Raw genomic sequence first — 17493 nt, 5'->3', positions numbered from 1 at the left:
CTCCCTCCATTGGGTGGGGAGGGTGCAAGGGGGTGGCCGAGAAGGGTGCAAGGCAGAGGGGAGAAGGGTGCAAGGCAGAGAGGATAACGGTGCATGGTAGAGAGGAGAAGGGTGCAAGGTAGAGAGGAGAAGGGTGCAAGGTGGAGAGGAGAAGGGTGCAAGGCAGAGAGGAGAAGGGTGCAAGGCGGAGGGGAGAAGGGTGCAAGGCGGAGGGGAGAAGGGTGCAACGCAGAGGAGAGAAGGGTGCAAGGCAGAGGGGAGAATGGTGCAAGGTAAAGGGGAGAAGGGTGCAAGGCAGAGAGGAGAAGGGTGCAAGGTAGAGAAGGGTGCAAGGCGGAGGGTAGAAGGGTGCAAGGCAGAGGGGAGATTGGTGCAACGGGGAAGGGGAGAAGGGTGCAAGGCAGAGGGGAGAAGGGTGCAAGCCAGAGTGGAGACGGGTGCCATGGGGAGAGGAGAAGGTTGCAATGGGGAGGGGAGAAGGGTGCAACGGGAGGGGAGAAGGGTGCAAGGTAGAGAAGGGTGCAAGGCGGAGGGGAGAAGGGTGCACGGCAGAGGGGAGAAGGTTGCAAGGGGGAGGGGGAGAAGGGTGCAAGACAGGGGAGAAGGGTGCAAGGCAGAGGGGAGAAGGGTGCAAGTCAGAGGTGAGAATGGTGCAAGGCAGAGGGGAGAAGGGTGCAAGGTAGAGTGGAGAAGGGTGCAAGGCAGAGAGGAGAATAGTGCAAGGCAGAGGGAGAAGGGTGCAATGGGGAGGGGGAGAAGGGTGCAAGACAGAGGGGAGAATGGTGCAAGGCAGAGCGTAGAAGGGTGCAAGCCAGAGAGGAGAAGGGTGCAAGCCAGAGAAAAGAAGGGTGCAAGGCAGAGAGGAGAAGGGTGCAAGGCAGTGGGGAGAATGGTGCAAGGCAGAGGGGAGAAGGGTGCAAGGCAGAGGGGAGGGAGAAGGGTGCAAGGCAGAGGGGAGAAGGGTGCAAGGCAGAGGGGAGAAGGGTGCAAAGCAGAGGGGAGAATGGTGCAAGGCAGAGGGGAGTATGGTGCAAGGCAGAGGGGAGTATGGTGCAAGGCAGAGGGGAGAATGGTGCAAGGTAGAAAATGGGTGCAAGGCGGAGGTGGAGTAGGGTACAAGGGGGAGGGGGAGAAGGGTACAAGGGGGAGGATGAGAAAGGTGTAAGGCAGAGGGGCAAAGGGTGCAAGGGGGATGGTGATGAAGTTAAAAATGTGCCCCCCCCCCCCCGGAAACATTTCTGCGGACGCCCATGATCAGAGCCCACCCCACGTAAACTTCTTGTAATGCCACAGAGCTCCTTGAGCCTTTTTCTAGCCTGGTTACTTTTAGTGGGAGTGCTTTATACTACTCTATGATGGTGTTGTATGCATTGAGATGTACTTTATAAGATCTTTGTGATTGCAAATAAAGTTTTATGATAGTGATGGCTACTCTCTGAATCCTTCATCACGTCTAGGCTTGATTCGCCATGTAGACCAGTGGTTTCCAAAAGGGTGCGCCGCGGCACCCCGGTGAGCGGGTAAAAAACCGGTGGAGAGCCACGGCCAACTGCCAATTAGGTCAAGGGAGCCACGGGTCAAAAAAGTTTGGGAACCACTGCGCTATGCCACTCCACTTTACTCTACTCTAGGCCACTCCTCTACACTCTGGCACTCCATTCTACTCCGTGCCACTCTCCTCTACGTCACCATCCTTCAGCCATGCTGAACAGCAGCCACACTGGTGTACAACATAGATGAAACACACTGCAAAGCCTATAGTTCTCTAATAGCCGACATCTACTGGCTTTTTGTAATGTGGTTTCACCTGAACCCCATGTACACAGTAAGCTTCTATGTACAGCTTCTCCAGTTTGAAATATTGCTGATGACATAAACTGTTCTCTATGAAACGGCTCACTTTTACTTGAAGTTAAGCTAAGGATATGGCAATAACAATATAAAATACAAATATCTTTGCGTTAACATGCACACACGTCCACAGGCCTGCCGACTCACACAGCGTTATCATCTGTCACAAAATCAGGGCTTTTAGTGGGATGATAAAACTGGGGGTGGTCTCATAGAGGGGCGTGGCCAATGTAATTAAGGGCATGGATTAAAACACGTAAGCTAAAAATCTGTGTTTAGCATAGTGTGCCGCCCGACTTGTATTTTTCTGCTTCTGTCGTTTCATCCAGATATATGATACAAGTAACATCATACCTACAACAAGTCAAGTCTATTGGCTTTGTCAATGTTTGTTAGTTGCATAAGATAAATAAGCAGCAACTATGGCTTGTATATAATATTGAAAAAGATCCACTTAAAGCCCTAGTGACACCACGACAATGTTGCTGCTCTTGAGTTTCAAAAAGAGAAGGGAAATCCAGAGAGAAAATTACTCTTTAAAGGAGTTCCCTTCCCCTACAACGCTCACCTGGCATGACCTCATGCCGTAACTTCTCCACTAGTGGGAAGTGAGTAGTGTGAGCAGCGCACATCGATGGGCCTGCCCTGCTATTACTGCAGTCAGGAAAAAATGGCCAGCCTGTGTCAGGGCACAAAAGAGAGCCCGATAAAGACCCGTTTCGAGGCCCTCTTTAAACAAGCATTTACAATGCAATGGTCTCGGCATTGTTAAAGTTAGAGCTATTGGCATTGCTCATGACATTATTTTTATTTATGTTTTTGTTTTTAAAACATAAATAAATGACATTGTCATTTACAATGTCAATAGCTTAATCGCTCGCAAATGCGAGACCTATTGCATTTTCACCCACACACAGAGCCACACACACAAAGCCACTCATACAGAGCCACCAACACAGAGGCACCCACACAGAGCCACCCACACAGTCATTCACATAGAGCCACCCACACACACAGAGCCACCCACACAGAGTCATTCACATAGAGCCACACACACACACAGAGCCACCCATACAGAGTCATTCACATAGAGCCACCCACACACACAGAGCCACACACAGTCATTCACATAGAGCCACCCACACACACAGAGCCACACACACAGAGCCACCTACACACATAGAGCCACCCTCACACAGACAGAGCCACCCACACATAGAGCCAACTACAAAAAAGCTACCCACACAGAGCCACACAGATAGAGCCACACACACACACACACAGACAGAGCCACACACACACACAGAGCCACACACACACAGAGCCACTCACACACAGAGCCACACACACACGGAGCCACACACACACAGCCACACACACACACCCAGAGCCACACACACACACAAAGCCACACACACAGACAGGCAGAGCCACACACACAGACAGAGACACACACACAGACAGAGCCCCAAACACAGACAGACAGAGCCCAACACACACACAGAGCCCAACACATATACACAGCCCAACACACACACACAGCCCAACACACACACACACAGTCCAACACACACACACACACTGCCCAACACACACACACAGCTCAACACACACACACACAGCCACACACACACACACACACACAGACATCCCTCAATCTAGGTCAGCCACACGCCCATCTCTGCCCAGTAACGCCCCAGGGAACAGAGGCAAGAAAAAAACGATGACAAGCAGGGAACAGAGGCAAGAAAAAAACAATCAGAAGCAAGAAACAGAGGCAAGAAAAAAACGATCAGAAGCAGGGAACAGAGGCAAGAAAATAACTATCAGAAGCAGGGAACAGAGGCCAGAAAACTATCACAAGCACGGAACAGAGGCAAGAAAAATTAAGCACAAGCAGGGAACAGAGGCAAGAAAATCGCGCACAAGCAGGGAACAGAGGCAAGAAAATCGAGCACAAGCAGGGAACAGAGGGAAAAAAACGCACACACAGGGAACAGAGGCAAGAAAATCGCGCACAATCAGTGAACAGAGGCAAGAAAAAATGCTCACAAGCAGGGAACAGAGGCAAGAAAAAACGCTGACCAACTGGGAACAGAGGCAAGAAAAAACGCTGACAAGCAGGAACAGAGGCAAGAAAATCGAGCCGCCCCCACTCGTTTTGCTAAGATCTACCCCTATCTTTTCCACTTCAATACACCCTACCCCCTCTAATACACCCCAACCCACTCCAATCTGCCCCACACCCTTTCCCAATCTGCCACAATCTACCCCCGTCCACCTAACTGCATTTCAATCCTCTCCAATGTACCCCAATATACCATGCTCCACCCCCAAACTCCCACGCACCACCCCAATCTAGCCTTCTACACTAAATTCTACCACACCCCACCATAATCTACCACATTTCACCCCACTCTACACCACCTCACTATCCACCCATTCCACCCCAAGCCAAGCTAAGCCACCTCGCCCCAACCCAAGACTTCCCATGCCAAGCCAAGCCATCCCAATTCATCCCACTCAACTATACTAAAAGTGAAATCCAGCGATACAAGGAAACACGAACGTCTTGCGATGAATTAGTTGATGGTGGTGATGGTGAAATGGTGGCAGTGGTGAGGTACTGAGAACCGCGGTGAAGGAGGAAGCAGTATGTTACCGACATCTCCAAGAATACATTCCCAAGGCCTGCAGGTCACGTGCTCATTGACAGTCCAAATAAACCGTCATCACGTCCTGAGCATACGCTCCATGTGCACACGTAACGTATCTGTGAAAGCCAACAAATCTAAACAAAAGAAAAAAAAGAAAAGAAAAAGCCCAAGCGGGTATCAGCAGCTTTGGTTTGAGGAGAAGGGAGGGCGGGTTCTGAAAACAAACAAAATAAGTCTGCCTCGACTGCTTGACAGAGAGAAAACAGCTGCCTCCGCCAGGAATACACACATCGGCTGGCCTGGAGGGCGCCCCTGGGTGGTGGGGGGCTGGAGTGTGTGTGTGTGTGTGTGTGTGTGGAAGGGGGCACTAGTACAGAGAAAGCCCATAAAATGACGCCCCACCGCACACTGACTGCGCCCTACTGTACAACAATAGCAATGTTAACACTGCACAGGCCTGGAAAAGTCACCCCGAGTCTTGCACAAGATGTCATACTAACGGCCTGAGAGGGGGACCACTGGCATGAAGGGCTTTTGGCAAAGTAGTAGTAACACCACTACCACCCCCCTCCCCCCCACAAAAATAAAGGGGCCTTTCATTCTACGACTGCATCATTCTACGACTGCACAGTGTACAATTCCTGGTGAGCGGGAAGTCTTCTAGGGAGTCAGATAAGGTCTTACGACACTCAGCGGACGATACACTGCCTATAAAACAAGCACTGGCAAAGACAAAAGGTCTGGTGCTGAAGCATGCAAACTGCCTTGCACACGTCTGTTTTTCTATGTGTTACCACATTAAAGGCAGACCAACTATGGGCTCTGCCAATACTGATTTTTATTTTAAACACCCGTGAATTATTTTTAAGAGCCCGTCGGCTAAATTCGTGTTCGTGAGTATTTCCTGGTTTGTCCTATTCGTCACATGCAGTCTAATATAAAGCAAAGTGCCAATAAATTAATCAGACAACAGGTTTGAGTTTAGAATCCATCCGATCAGATGTACACTTCCCAGAGTGCTTCTAAGCGCCCTAGCCTCCAAGGACACACCCACCCGTCCATGCAGTAGAATTATAAGCACGCCTGCAGGTTGAAGCATCTGTTATGATGTCATTCTTGCCGCAGAGGGGTGCACACTCACTGCTCAAGTCCCAGGGGAACCCATGCACTATGTATGAAAGGCCGGCGCTCCTCCACCCGCATTATTATGGGCCACGCGTCATCACTCGTCATCGCTCTTCGAAGACTGAATCTTAACATTTCATTTCCAAGGGGCTCACAGGAACCCCAGCCCCCCCTCCCGCCGCTGGTTATTGCCCGCTTGATTTATGATGTATTCATGCCCCTCTCCCCCTTCCCGGTTGCACTGCTTGAACCCACCGTACAACGCTCCAGCCGCATGCAGTTGCCATAGAAACCGCAGAGGTCAGGCCACAGGGGGGGGATCAGGCCGTGGTGGTCCTACCCGACCACTAATATCTAATAATTCCTTGCACGTGGCGAGGCGCTGAGTGCCGCGGTTAGAGGCATTCCTGGGCAGCAGGGAGGTGTGTGATTGGGGGCCCCGGGAGGCGGGGCGTCTGCAGCAATACCAAGTGAACTTGGTCCTGCAAGGTCTTCTACGATAGGGTGGGGCTAGTTGGGAGTTTGATAAGGACATCTTGCTCCTTTCCTGACCCCCACCGTCATTACGTCAGAATGTATGTAGCGCACTTCTATGGCCTTGTAGCACTTTCAGGACCTGGTAGCGCGGTCTATACGGTTGTGAGAATACTTACAGGTTGCACTCCTGGTGACCTGTGCCTGGGGGGCGTTTTACTACGATGTAATGGCAGGAACCCCTTTTCTTGGAGAAATTCATCTCACCTTTACTTGCCCGATACAGTTTAAAAGAAACAGTGTATTTTACGCAGAGGGTAATCTTGCAGTTCAAACTCTAAACGAAAAAAAAACGAGTGAAAAGCACAGTGCATGAGCAGCACGGTGAGCGCGGCAAGGATGGCAGAGCCCGAGCGGCGGGCCAGCCTGCGGGGGCACGAAGCGGCCACCATCATCAACGGCCAGTACGCAGGGGGCGGCGAGGACACGGAGCAGCGCGCGCCACCACCGCCGCCTTGGGGGCCACCTCTCAGCGCCGCTGCCCGGCTCTTTACCCAGCTATGCCGCCATTTTACGCAGGCTTCTGCTCCTAACATTTTTTTTTTTTTATTTGGTATGCTGAATGCCATCATGGACGGGCAGGCAGAACAGGAGGGCCAAGGCATTTAGTTTGCCTACACCAAGTAAAAAACATTTATCATGAATTCTACTCACCACATTTCGTCATGGTGCATCTTAGCGCAGCGTAGTGATTCACCTAAAGGGGAACAGTCTGCAACAGTCTGTTGTTTTCAGATGTGAACCTCGGACCACGCCATGATCACAACCATGTTTCGCCGAGGCGAAGCAGAAATGCCTCGGAGAAACCACCGTCATTTTCGGATTGAGAGGCGTGTTTTTCGTTCTCTCCTCTTCCCATTGGCTGGAATGTAAAATTCCAGCCAATGGGAAGAGGAGAGAAAAAACCTAAAGAAACACACCCCTCAATCCCAAAAACACGGGGCTTAAACGGACAGACGCCCCTCTCCTCCAATGGCTGGCCTCCGTTTAGGAAGCCAGCCAATGGAGAAGAGGGGCGGGTTCAAGCCCCCTACTCTAAGACATAAGATCTCGCCGGCGAGACTGCGCAAGCGCAGCCTACGCAGGCCGAGACCTAAAAACTGAGACCCGGCCCTCTTAAAGCCCTGCACAAGATATCGGCTCTCTTCACACGGTCACATGGGTGAGAGTCTATAGGACACAGCAAGCTGGAAACCCCGGCAGGGAGTGGGGTACCAGCTCACAGTGTGAAGGCTCTGGGCAGATGAAGTCCAATCGAGGTTTTACAACATCCTTGAACTTTCCGTCCCCCTCCACGGTTGGTCAGGGAGTGATGGGCTCAAAGTCCCATCCCAACAACAGACTCTGCCCCTTCAAGGCCCGCTCCCTCCTCACTTGGTAAAATAAATGCCAATTTCATAAACGTGTTTGTGTCTGTATACAGATACACACACGTTTAATAACCTGCAGCAGTAACCTACGAAGTTACCTAGCTGGCGTTAAAGTTTTTGACACTCTACCTCCTGAGCTGTTGCATTCGGTAGGAGGCACACAACCTGCAGGTCACACAATTTCCAAGACGTACTCAAGTCACCAACCTATTACTAGCGTTTCTCAAGCACATTTCATGCCACAAAGAGAATCCTCAATTGGGGGTTTATAAATGCACCTGGCCCACGCAGAATAAATAGCATTCGTACTGCTTATTTAATGTGAATGACCTTGAGGCAATGTGAGACAAGTGTTATTACTAAACTCGATGGTGCTCAATTTATAGCCTGTGAAAGGATAATAAGAAGAGTTGACCTTTCTGGGATTTTAAGCTTTGAATGTACAGATTAAGCACACGTCTGCTGTAGACATCTGAACCCCCCCCCCCCACCGGAATTATTTTATGAGAAAGAGAGACTCCCTTCAACTGTAAAACGCATTGAGCCAAATGCATTTTTAAGAGTACTCTGGGGCATATTTACAAACAAATGTCGGAGCGTGGAGCTGCGCCAAGTTCAGCAGTGCCGCGCTCCAACATTTTTAAAATGTGGGGATGCGCTGTATTCACAAGAATATGGCGCACCCCTGTGTTTCCCCTAGCGCTGGTGCAAAAAAAGTTGCCAAGCGCCAGCGCAGGCACCCTGCCGCTATGTTGCAAGAGTGCCTGCGCTGCAGGGGTGATTGTTTATGTGCAGGAAGGGACTAATCAATAATGGCTATTTGCTCTGTATATGTGTGCTGCACAATCCATCACACATGGAAAGAGCAAAAAACGAGAAGAAGTTAATAGTTTCTGCTCGTATCGCCATTCTAATGCCTGGTATCAGTGGCGCTAGAATGGCGCGGTTGTTGGTGCTGCCTCAGCCTTGTAAATCTGGGACAGTGTCTAAAAGCAATGGGTGTTGCGGTGGAACACCTGCAGCAAAACCCATTTCACGCTTCTTTGCCGCAGAGGACTTCGACGGAAAGGGACATATTTACAACATGCTGTTAAGCCACGTTAAGAGGCTTAGCGCCACCTTGTAAATATGGGAACTGGCGCTACGCCACCAGAACTTCAAAAAAAGTGATGCTCCGGTGCCAATTGGGGCTTGTAAATATGCCCCTCTGAGTCTCTCACAGAGGTTCCAGCTCAGAGTCTAACCCAGAACAGCTCTACGGCTGTCTAAGCAGTAGGATAGCAGTGTGTATTGCACGCCACAAAATATGTTCACTGTGACAGTTCTGATGCATTGTGCAGGAAAGTGGCCTTGTAAGAACCTGCTGGGACATAATACCTGAGTACAGTTCAAGCTGCAGATCATTCCTATTGTTTCATTGTGTCCGCGAACGATGCTCCATGGGACCTTATGCCATATGAGTTCTTGACTGGAAGTGAAATAATTCGCAACGTGCAAGTGAACAAGAATTGCAGCAGTATTGAATGATAAATGCAGCCTTGGAAAAGCACAATGGCTTTTGAGCTACAAGCGAAACACGTGTCGCCTACCAGAAGAAGCTGAACTCGCATATGATTGAGTCAGATATTTTCATGCATTTACCAGGTAGAAACAACATGCGATAAAATATGTCAAAAAATCAACTAAGAAGAATCACCATCAAACTTGAAAACTTTGAATCAGATTCTTTAGAACCACATAAACAATTGAATTCCATTCACGAATCATAGTAGCACATATATAAATAACAATATACAAAAACAGAAGGCAACTATAGCTACACATAAAAAGTGACAGCAGGATCTTAAGGCGCCAATGCTTGATACCTCTGATTTAATTCTGCATCTTTGGGCCTTCTCCTGCAGAGCTTAGCGACACTACAGCGCAGCACCTACACCCATGAGCTGTCTAGTATAAATCCCAACCTAACTGGCCTACCATACCAAATCAATCAATCAATCAATCAATCAATCAGGTCATTTGTAGAGCGCACTACTCACCCGTAGGGTCTCAAGGCGCTGGGGAGGGGGGGTGCCGCTACTGCTCGAACAGCCAGGTCTTGAGCTTCTTCCTGAAGGAGAGGTGGTCTTGGGTCAGGCGCAGATTGGTCGGAAGTGAGTTCCAGGTCTTGGCGGCCAGGTAGGAGAAGGATCTTCCTCCTGTTGTCGCTCTTCGGATGCGGGGGACGGCGGCGAGGGCGTGGTTGGTTGATCTGAGGAGGCGCTTGGGAGTGTAGAAGTTGATCCGGTTGTTGAGGTAGCTCGGGCCTTGGTCGTGTAGGGCTTTGTGCGCGTGGGTGAGGAGACGGAAGGTGATTCTCTTGTTGACCGGGAGCCAGTGCAGATCTCTCAGGTGTCCGGAGATGTGGCTGCGTCGGGGGATGTCGAGGATGAGTCTCGCCGAGGCGTTCTGGATCCGCTGGAGTCTCTTCTGGAGTTTGGCAGTGGTTCCGGCGTAGAGGGCGTTGCCGTAGTCCAGTCGGCTGGTGACGAGGGCTTGGGTGACCGTCTTCCTCGTCTCGGTGGGGATCCACCGGAAGATCTTACGTAGCATGCGCAGGATGTTGAAGCATGACGAGGAGACGGCGTTGACTTGTCTGGTCATGGAGAGGGAGGAGTCCAGGATGAAGCCCAGGTTGCGTGCGTGGTCCGTCGGTTTGGGTGCGGTGCCCAGGGCGGGGGGCCACCAGGAGTCGTCCCAGGCGGAGGGCGTGGAGCCCAGGATGAGGACCTCCGTCTTGTCTGAGTTCAGTTTCAGGCGGCTGGTCGTCATCCATTCGGCTACGTCTCTCATCCCTTCGTGCAGGTTGGCTCTGGCGGTGGCGGGGTCGTTGGTCAGGGAGAGGATCAGCTGGGTGTCGTCAGCGTAGGAGATTATGTTGAGGTTGTGTTGGCGTGCGATGGTCGCGAGGGGGCTCATGTAGACGTTGAAGAGGGTGGGGCTCAGTGAGGATCCTTGAGGGACGCCGCAGATGACTTTGGTGGCCTCTGACTTGTACGGTGGTAGGCGGACTCTTTGTGTTCTTCCGTCGAGGAAGGAGGTGATCCATTCCAGTGCCTTCTCCTGGATTCCGATGTTGCTGAGGCGCTGTACTAGGGTGCGGTGGCAGACAGTGTCGAAAGCCGCGGAGAGGTCCAGGAGGATGAGGGCCGCTGTTTCTCCGTTGTCCATCAGAGTTCGAAGGTCGTCGGTGGCGGCGATGAGGGCGGTCTCGGTGCTGTGGTTCGCTCGGAAGCCGGACTGTGAGGGGTCGAGGGATCCATTCGTCTCGAGGAAGGCGGCCAGCTGTTTGTTGACGGTCTTCTCGATGACTTTGGCCGGGAACGGGAGGAGCGAGATGGGACGGTAGTTCTTGAGGTCGGTGGGGTCTGCTGTGGGTTTCTTGAGGAGAGCGCTGAGTTCGGCGTGCTTCCAGCTCTCAGGGAAGGTGGCGGAGTCGAAGGAGGTGTTGATGATGTCCCGCAGGTGGGGTGCGAGGACAGCGTCGGCTTTGTTGAAGACGTGGTGAGGGCAGGGGTCAGTCGGAGATCCGGAATGGATGGAGTTCATGGTGCGGATGGTGTCTTCGGTGCTGATCGGGGTCCAGGTGCGGAGGGTGGTGGTGGGTGGCGTCGTTGCGGTTGTGGCTTGCGTTGGTTGGTTGTTGAAGCTGTTGTGTATGTCCGTGATCTTGTTGTGGAAGTAGGACGCGAGGGAGTTGCAGAGTTCTTGCGACGGGGTGATGTCATTGTTTCCGGCGTTGGGGTTGGATAGCTCTTTCACGATGTTGAAGAGTTCCTTGCAGTTGTGTGCGTTGTTGTCCAGCCGGTCCTTGTATGCATTTTTCTTGGTGGCGCGGATCAGTTGGTGGTGTTTCCGGGTGGCGAGCTTGAGGGTGGTCATGTTGTCCGTCGTTGGTTCCCTTCTCCAGGCTTTCTCGAGGGCTCGACAGTTCTTCTTGGAGCTCTTGAGTTCGTCGGTGAACCATGGTGTTTTTCTGCTGCAGGATCTGCTGGGTGGGGTTCTCAGAGGGGCGAATCAAGAAAGAGGTGCATCGTAAGAACCCTACAAACCTCGCCATACATGAATATCAGTGCATGATGCAAGGCAAAGTAGAGGTGTCTTGTCAGGTCTCTGTTAGTGTCTCAGCAGTGGAACAGATGTGTGTGTTGCATGTCAGAATCAATGTGCATCACAAGAGCCCTGCAAATGTCTGAAAACTGGCATAGTAATGTGTGGTGCAAGACAATATAGAGGGGCCACATGAATCTGTTTAATGGCTTTAAGAGGCTAAATGCTAACTGTTGACATAGTCTAACTATGAATGCCTTCTAATGTGTTAAATTCCAATATTGTTTCGTTTCACTTGCACCATTGAAAGAAAAAACTTTAAGTAGTAGCAACACGGCACATTGGAGCTGTGGGACCAATATTGGCACTTTTATTGGACTCTTAAATGGAACAGCCAGTCACATTCACTAGCTCCCACAACAGGCAACTGACAATTTAGAGCAGTGATCTTCAAACCGGGGTAGTGCCTCTTTCTGTGCCAGATATATCCAGGGGACACAAAGTTGTGGTAAGAAAGAGTGGTAAAGCCACAGCCGCTTATCAAGTGTCTCTGGAAACTGATAGGGTTTGCAGAGGTTCTTGGCAAATGGTGCGCTTAAAAGAGATAACCAAATATCAAAGAAATGCCTGTAATTTTACATATGTTAAAGTAGAGAACGGTAACAATGGACTTTCTTTCGTTCATAGAGGCTATTGCTGCATGGGGATATTTGCAATATTTTACACGACATTCATGTATTTTGTTAAATTGAGCAGCACTGCAGAATATTCGTGCAATATTTAACATTCCACACAATAATTGTAAGAACACGTCATCTTGACGAAATTGTGTATGAGGAGGGCTCAGAACAAAATAAAAGTTTGACTGACACTAATTTAGAGGGAGAGGACAATGAGGGTGGTAGTAGAGCTAACACTTTTACATGCTAATAGCATCAATGACCTTGGGGCAGGTCAATACCATTACTTATTGTCCCTCACCCTCCTCATTTGCACCTGTCTGAGCCAAGCGAGCACAAGGCTGGTGATGGCTATTAATGGGTGATATTGACTGACTATATATTAAAGCTACAATCGGACCTTGCAGTGTGTATTAGAGTGGGTTGTGGCTTATGGTCTATATATTAGTTATATTATAATGGGATTTCCTTTTCAAGAAATAAGTAAGAACTGGAGGTTTGGAAAGTCTGAAATTAGACAAGACACCCATGCACAAGCATTACACACCAAGTTAAACTCTTAAATTACGTAGTGTAAGATGCTGTTACGGTACCTTAACAATGGTCCCTCTAGAAGAGAAGCATGGACAAGGATGGTTTTATTTTGGCTGCCTTTCCTATGCCCCTCAGAGCATGCCTGACTCAAACATCACCCTGCCAAGGCAGCCTCGTCGCCAGTGCATAGCGGTCCTCACGTTGAATCTTTTTGAACACGTAAACTCCCGCTTTGGCATAAAATAATACCTTCTGTGTGTTATTTTCTTTCTTCGAGTCCGTCCAGTCTGCAGTCAGGAGTAACTTCCGCCGTGAAAGAAGAGACGTGGCTGGGCACGCGCCCCTCCATGCACTCCTCTGCCCAGCAGCCTCTTCTAGGGTCTCAGCCGGTGCACGCGCTGTTCTTGCACCTCATCTTCTTCTCCTATCTTGTCCCGGAGCCCCTGATGTAAATTCTGAGAATAGCCGTAGCGTGTCGCGTCACTGCCCTCTGCTGCTCGCTGTGCGCACTGCACAGGCGAAGGCGTGAACTACAGAAGAACTGACACATTTTCATAACTTGAAGATTTAGCCGTCGCCTATTGAAGGGGAGTAAAGTTGCCAAACTCCGAGCGATGGGCTCTAGGAGACCACTCACCCCTGCCTTACCTTTCAGAGGAAACTTACTTTATGTGATTCCGGGATACAATAAGGTGACAAGACCATGCCTTCTGGTAAGTTGCTTGGTGGTTCGAGTATAGAGGGTGTTCCCATAGTCCAATTTGCTGGTGATAATGGCGTGAGGTGGTAAGGGAGCCACTCGGAGATCTTCCTCAGCATCTTGAGGGTGTAGAAGCAGGATGCTGTGACAGCATTCATTTGTGTGGTCATACCCAGCTTGCTATCAATGATGATCCTGAATTCTTGGCGTGGGTGTCGGTTGGGTTTGGGTCAAACTTCGGCCGGCCACAGTTGGAACCCCATGGTGGGGGATTGTTGCCGAAGCTGAAGATCACTGCTTGTGTTTTGTCAGTGTTGAGCTTAAGACAGCTGGATTTTATCCATTTGTCGACTTCTGTCGACTTCCAACTTGTTCCTCGTGTTTGAGGTCTTGTCCGAGAGGGTCAGTACCAGTTGCGTGTCGTCAGCGTAAGCGTGGATGTCATGTGCATGGATGACGTTGGTCAGAGGGATCCTGTATGCATTAAAGAGTGTGGGGCTGAAGGATGAACCACGGAGCACTCCATAGATAAGTTGGCGGGCTTCCGAGGAGTAAACTGGGATTGGGTTATAAGAAAGTACGTGCCTCAATTGGGAGGTTTCAATGGCATCTCATCCTTCCAATCTCTGGCGGTATGAGACCTGCGCTAACATGTGCCAGCTTATAGAGATGTAAGGGTGTTGCTTGCTAGATTGTGGGTAATAAACAATGATGATTACAATAGCAATGTAAACAATAAAACAATGGCAGCTGCAGTCAGTATATCAGGCCAGCACAGTGGGGTAGCAGCATCCAGCATGGGTGTGTCAACTAACATGGGCAACTGGGACATGGCTCGCTCACCGACCGTGTGTTAAATGGTCCTAGGTGTCTCCACCTCAGATAAGGTTAAAAGCATGGTCCCATCTGCGCGAGGCCTCCATCCATATCCTGTCTGACCCACACCCTCATGAGCACGTACATACTCCGTCTCCTCTCTTCCGTGACAGACCCTGCTATTGATCCCCAGGAGATCCGTCTCGGCTTGCCCCGGGGGATACTGCATTTGGTTCAGCTACTGTCAATTGCTATCCATCTCCTCCTACCACTGAAAATCCTTTCTGCATTCTCATCAGTTCTGACCATATGCAGTCTTATTTCTTCTAGCATTGCACATTCCCGCAGATTTTTTATCTTTATCTAATTTTATTTTACGCTTTTTTATATAGCGCAGACTTTACCCGAAGGTGTCAGAGCGCTTCACAATAGGAACAGTAGAGAAACATGAGGGAAAATTACAAGTGAGCATGTTACAAAAGCAAACGTTACGTTACATAAGGCAATAGTGACAATTGTGCATGTATCGAGCAAACAAAATACAAGAGGTAGTAAACGATACGTTACAAGAGGAAAAAAGTGACACGTGTGTATGTTACAAGAGCGTACAAAGTACAAATAGAGGTATAATACTGCACTAAATGGCAGATACTCAAAACACACGAATAAACGTTACGTTACATGAGCCAATGGTGGCAAATGTGCATGTATCAAAAGCAAACAAAATACAAGAGGTAGCAAACGATACATTACAAGAGGGAAAGTGACGTGTGCATGTTACAAAGGAGTACACAATACAAGTAGAAGTATAATACTGCAATAAATGGCAGACTCTCATACCACAAGAACACATTGGGAAGGCACTTCTACAATCATGTAGAACAGAATTTCCTATAATGGAAGGACTTCCTTCAGATAATAGAGAGGGTGTGACTTAAATTTGGAAGTGTCTTTGAAGGAGGAGAGCTTTGAGGTCAGTTTTGAAGGCCTGGAAAGAGGTGGTCGTCCGGAGCAGAGGCGTAAGTGAGATCCAGATTCTCACTGCATTGCCTGAAAAGGATTGGGCCATCGACCTTTCCTTCTTGAAAGTGGGAGGTTCAAGCAATAGATTTTCCGCATTACGTGTCGGTCTAGAGCCTCTAGAGCAGGGGTCTCCAACCTTTTGTGTAGTCAGAGCTACTTCTTACTGAACCCAAAGCAACTCGCGCATTTTTCAGAGAGACCCCCACGCCTAGTTTCATTGACTTAAAGCCTAATTTCATCACAGCCCATACTGTGGTTTGAACAAAATACCCAAGACAGACCTGACTTAAGAGTTCCCTAGAACACCAAAAGGAATGACTTTGGATTTGTGGCACTTCAAGAAATTTCAATTTCAACGAGTACAAATTATAAAACAATAAAGTAGTACTATCACAAAATTAGCTGCAACACACCATATAATTTGTCTTTTTTGCTGCATGATTTTGTCAAACTTGCTGCATAATTTGGTCCCCCAGTGCCACATAATACCAGTGGCCCTGAACAATGACTTAACAGTCATGCCCCCTCAATCCCATGCCCCCCATACCCCTCTACTCCCCCCCGCCTCATCATGAGCTTGGGCTTGACTACTGGACACAGATAACTGCAGAGTTGTAAGAGGCCGTGGTACCCAAGGGCTTGTGGAAAGTGAGCAATCAGACAGCAGCACGAAAATCCTACTGCTGATCCTGGCTGTATCTATTTTTACCTGCCTGCTAAGTAACGGTAACCTATGTACATGCCTTTCAACGTTGTATTGCTTTTATTGTATTGCCTGTATTGTCATTGTTGTGTCTTTGACTGCTGTTGTCTATCTTCCCCCGCTGCCTGTACGTGGTCCGTGCCCCTTTTTCTTCCCTCTGTTCCCCTCGCTGTCCCCGTGCTCTCCCTGCCCGGTCTTTCCTTCTGTACCCCTCGCTGCCCCGTGTCTCTGCCCGGCTTTCCCTTCTGTTCCCCTCGCTGCCCCGTGCCTCTCTGCCCATTCTGCCTTCTGTTCTTAGCTGCCCCTATATTTTTGTATTCTGTATTTTGCCTCTGTGCCTTTCGTTTTTTGTGCCCTTCTGCCCTCTGTGCCACTCGTTTTCCCTGTTTTTGTGCCCTTCTGCCCTCTGTTCCACTTGTTTTCCCCTTGTTTTTTGTGCCCTTCTGCCCTCTGTTCCACTCGTTTTTTGTGCCTTTCTGCCCTCAGTTCCACTCGTTTTTTGTGCCTTTCTGCCCTCTGTTCCACTTGTTTTCCCCTTGTTTTTTATGCCCTTCCACCCTCTGTTCCACTCATTTTTTGTGCCTTTCTGCCCTCTGTTCCACTCGTTTTTTGTGACTTTCTGCCCTCTGTTCCACTCGTTTTTCCTTCGTTTATTGTGCCCTTCTGCCCTCTGTTCCACTCATTTTTCCTTCTTTTTGTGCCCTTCTGCCCTCTGTTCCACTCATTTTTTGTGCCTTTCTGCCCTCTGTTCCACTCGTTTTTGCTTCGGTTTTTTGTGCCCTTCTGCCCTCTGTTCCACTTGTTTTCCCCTTGTTTTTTGTGCCTTTCTGCCCTTCGTTCCACTCGTTTTTTGTGCCCTTCTGCCCTCTGTTCCACTCGTTTTTTGTGCCTTTCTGCCCTCTGTTCCACTCATTTTTTGTGCCTTTCTGCCCTCTGTTCTACTCGTTTTCCCCTTGTTTTTTGTGCCCTTCTACCCTCTGTTCCACTATTTTTTTTTGTGCCTTTTTGCCCTCTGTTCCACTCGTTTTTTGTGCCTTTCTGCCCTTTGTTCCACTCGTTTTTTGTGCCTTTCTGCCCTCTGTTCCACTCGTTTCCCCTTGTTTTTTGTGCCCTTCTGCCCTCTGTTCCACTCGTTTTTTGTGCCCTTCTTCCCTCTGTTCGATTCATTTTTTTGTGCCTTTCTGCCCTCTGTTCCACTTGTTTTTCCTTCGTTTTTTGTGCCCTTCTGCCCTCTGTTCCACTCAAATCAAATTGTCTTTATTCGGATTTCCGTAATTATTGAAATTCCATAAAAGTACATAAAATACATTGCAACTTTTAGATAAATGTTTAAAACTAATAAAAAGCGATTTGGATTTTACACGGCTTTTAAAAACTAATTATACATAAATGTACAGATGCAGAATTTAAA

Source organism: Lissotriton helveticus, chromosome 4_1 (genome assembly GCF_964261635.1).
Source record: "Lissotriton helveticus chromosome 4_1, aLisHel1.1, whole genome shotgun sequence".
NCBI lineage: Eukaryota > Metazoa > Chordata > Amphibia > Caudata > Salamandridae > Lissotriton > Lissotriton helveticus.
Note: the sequence above shows the minus strand (reverse complement) of the source record.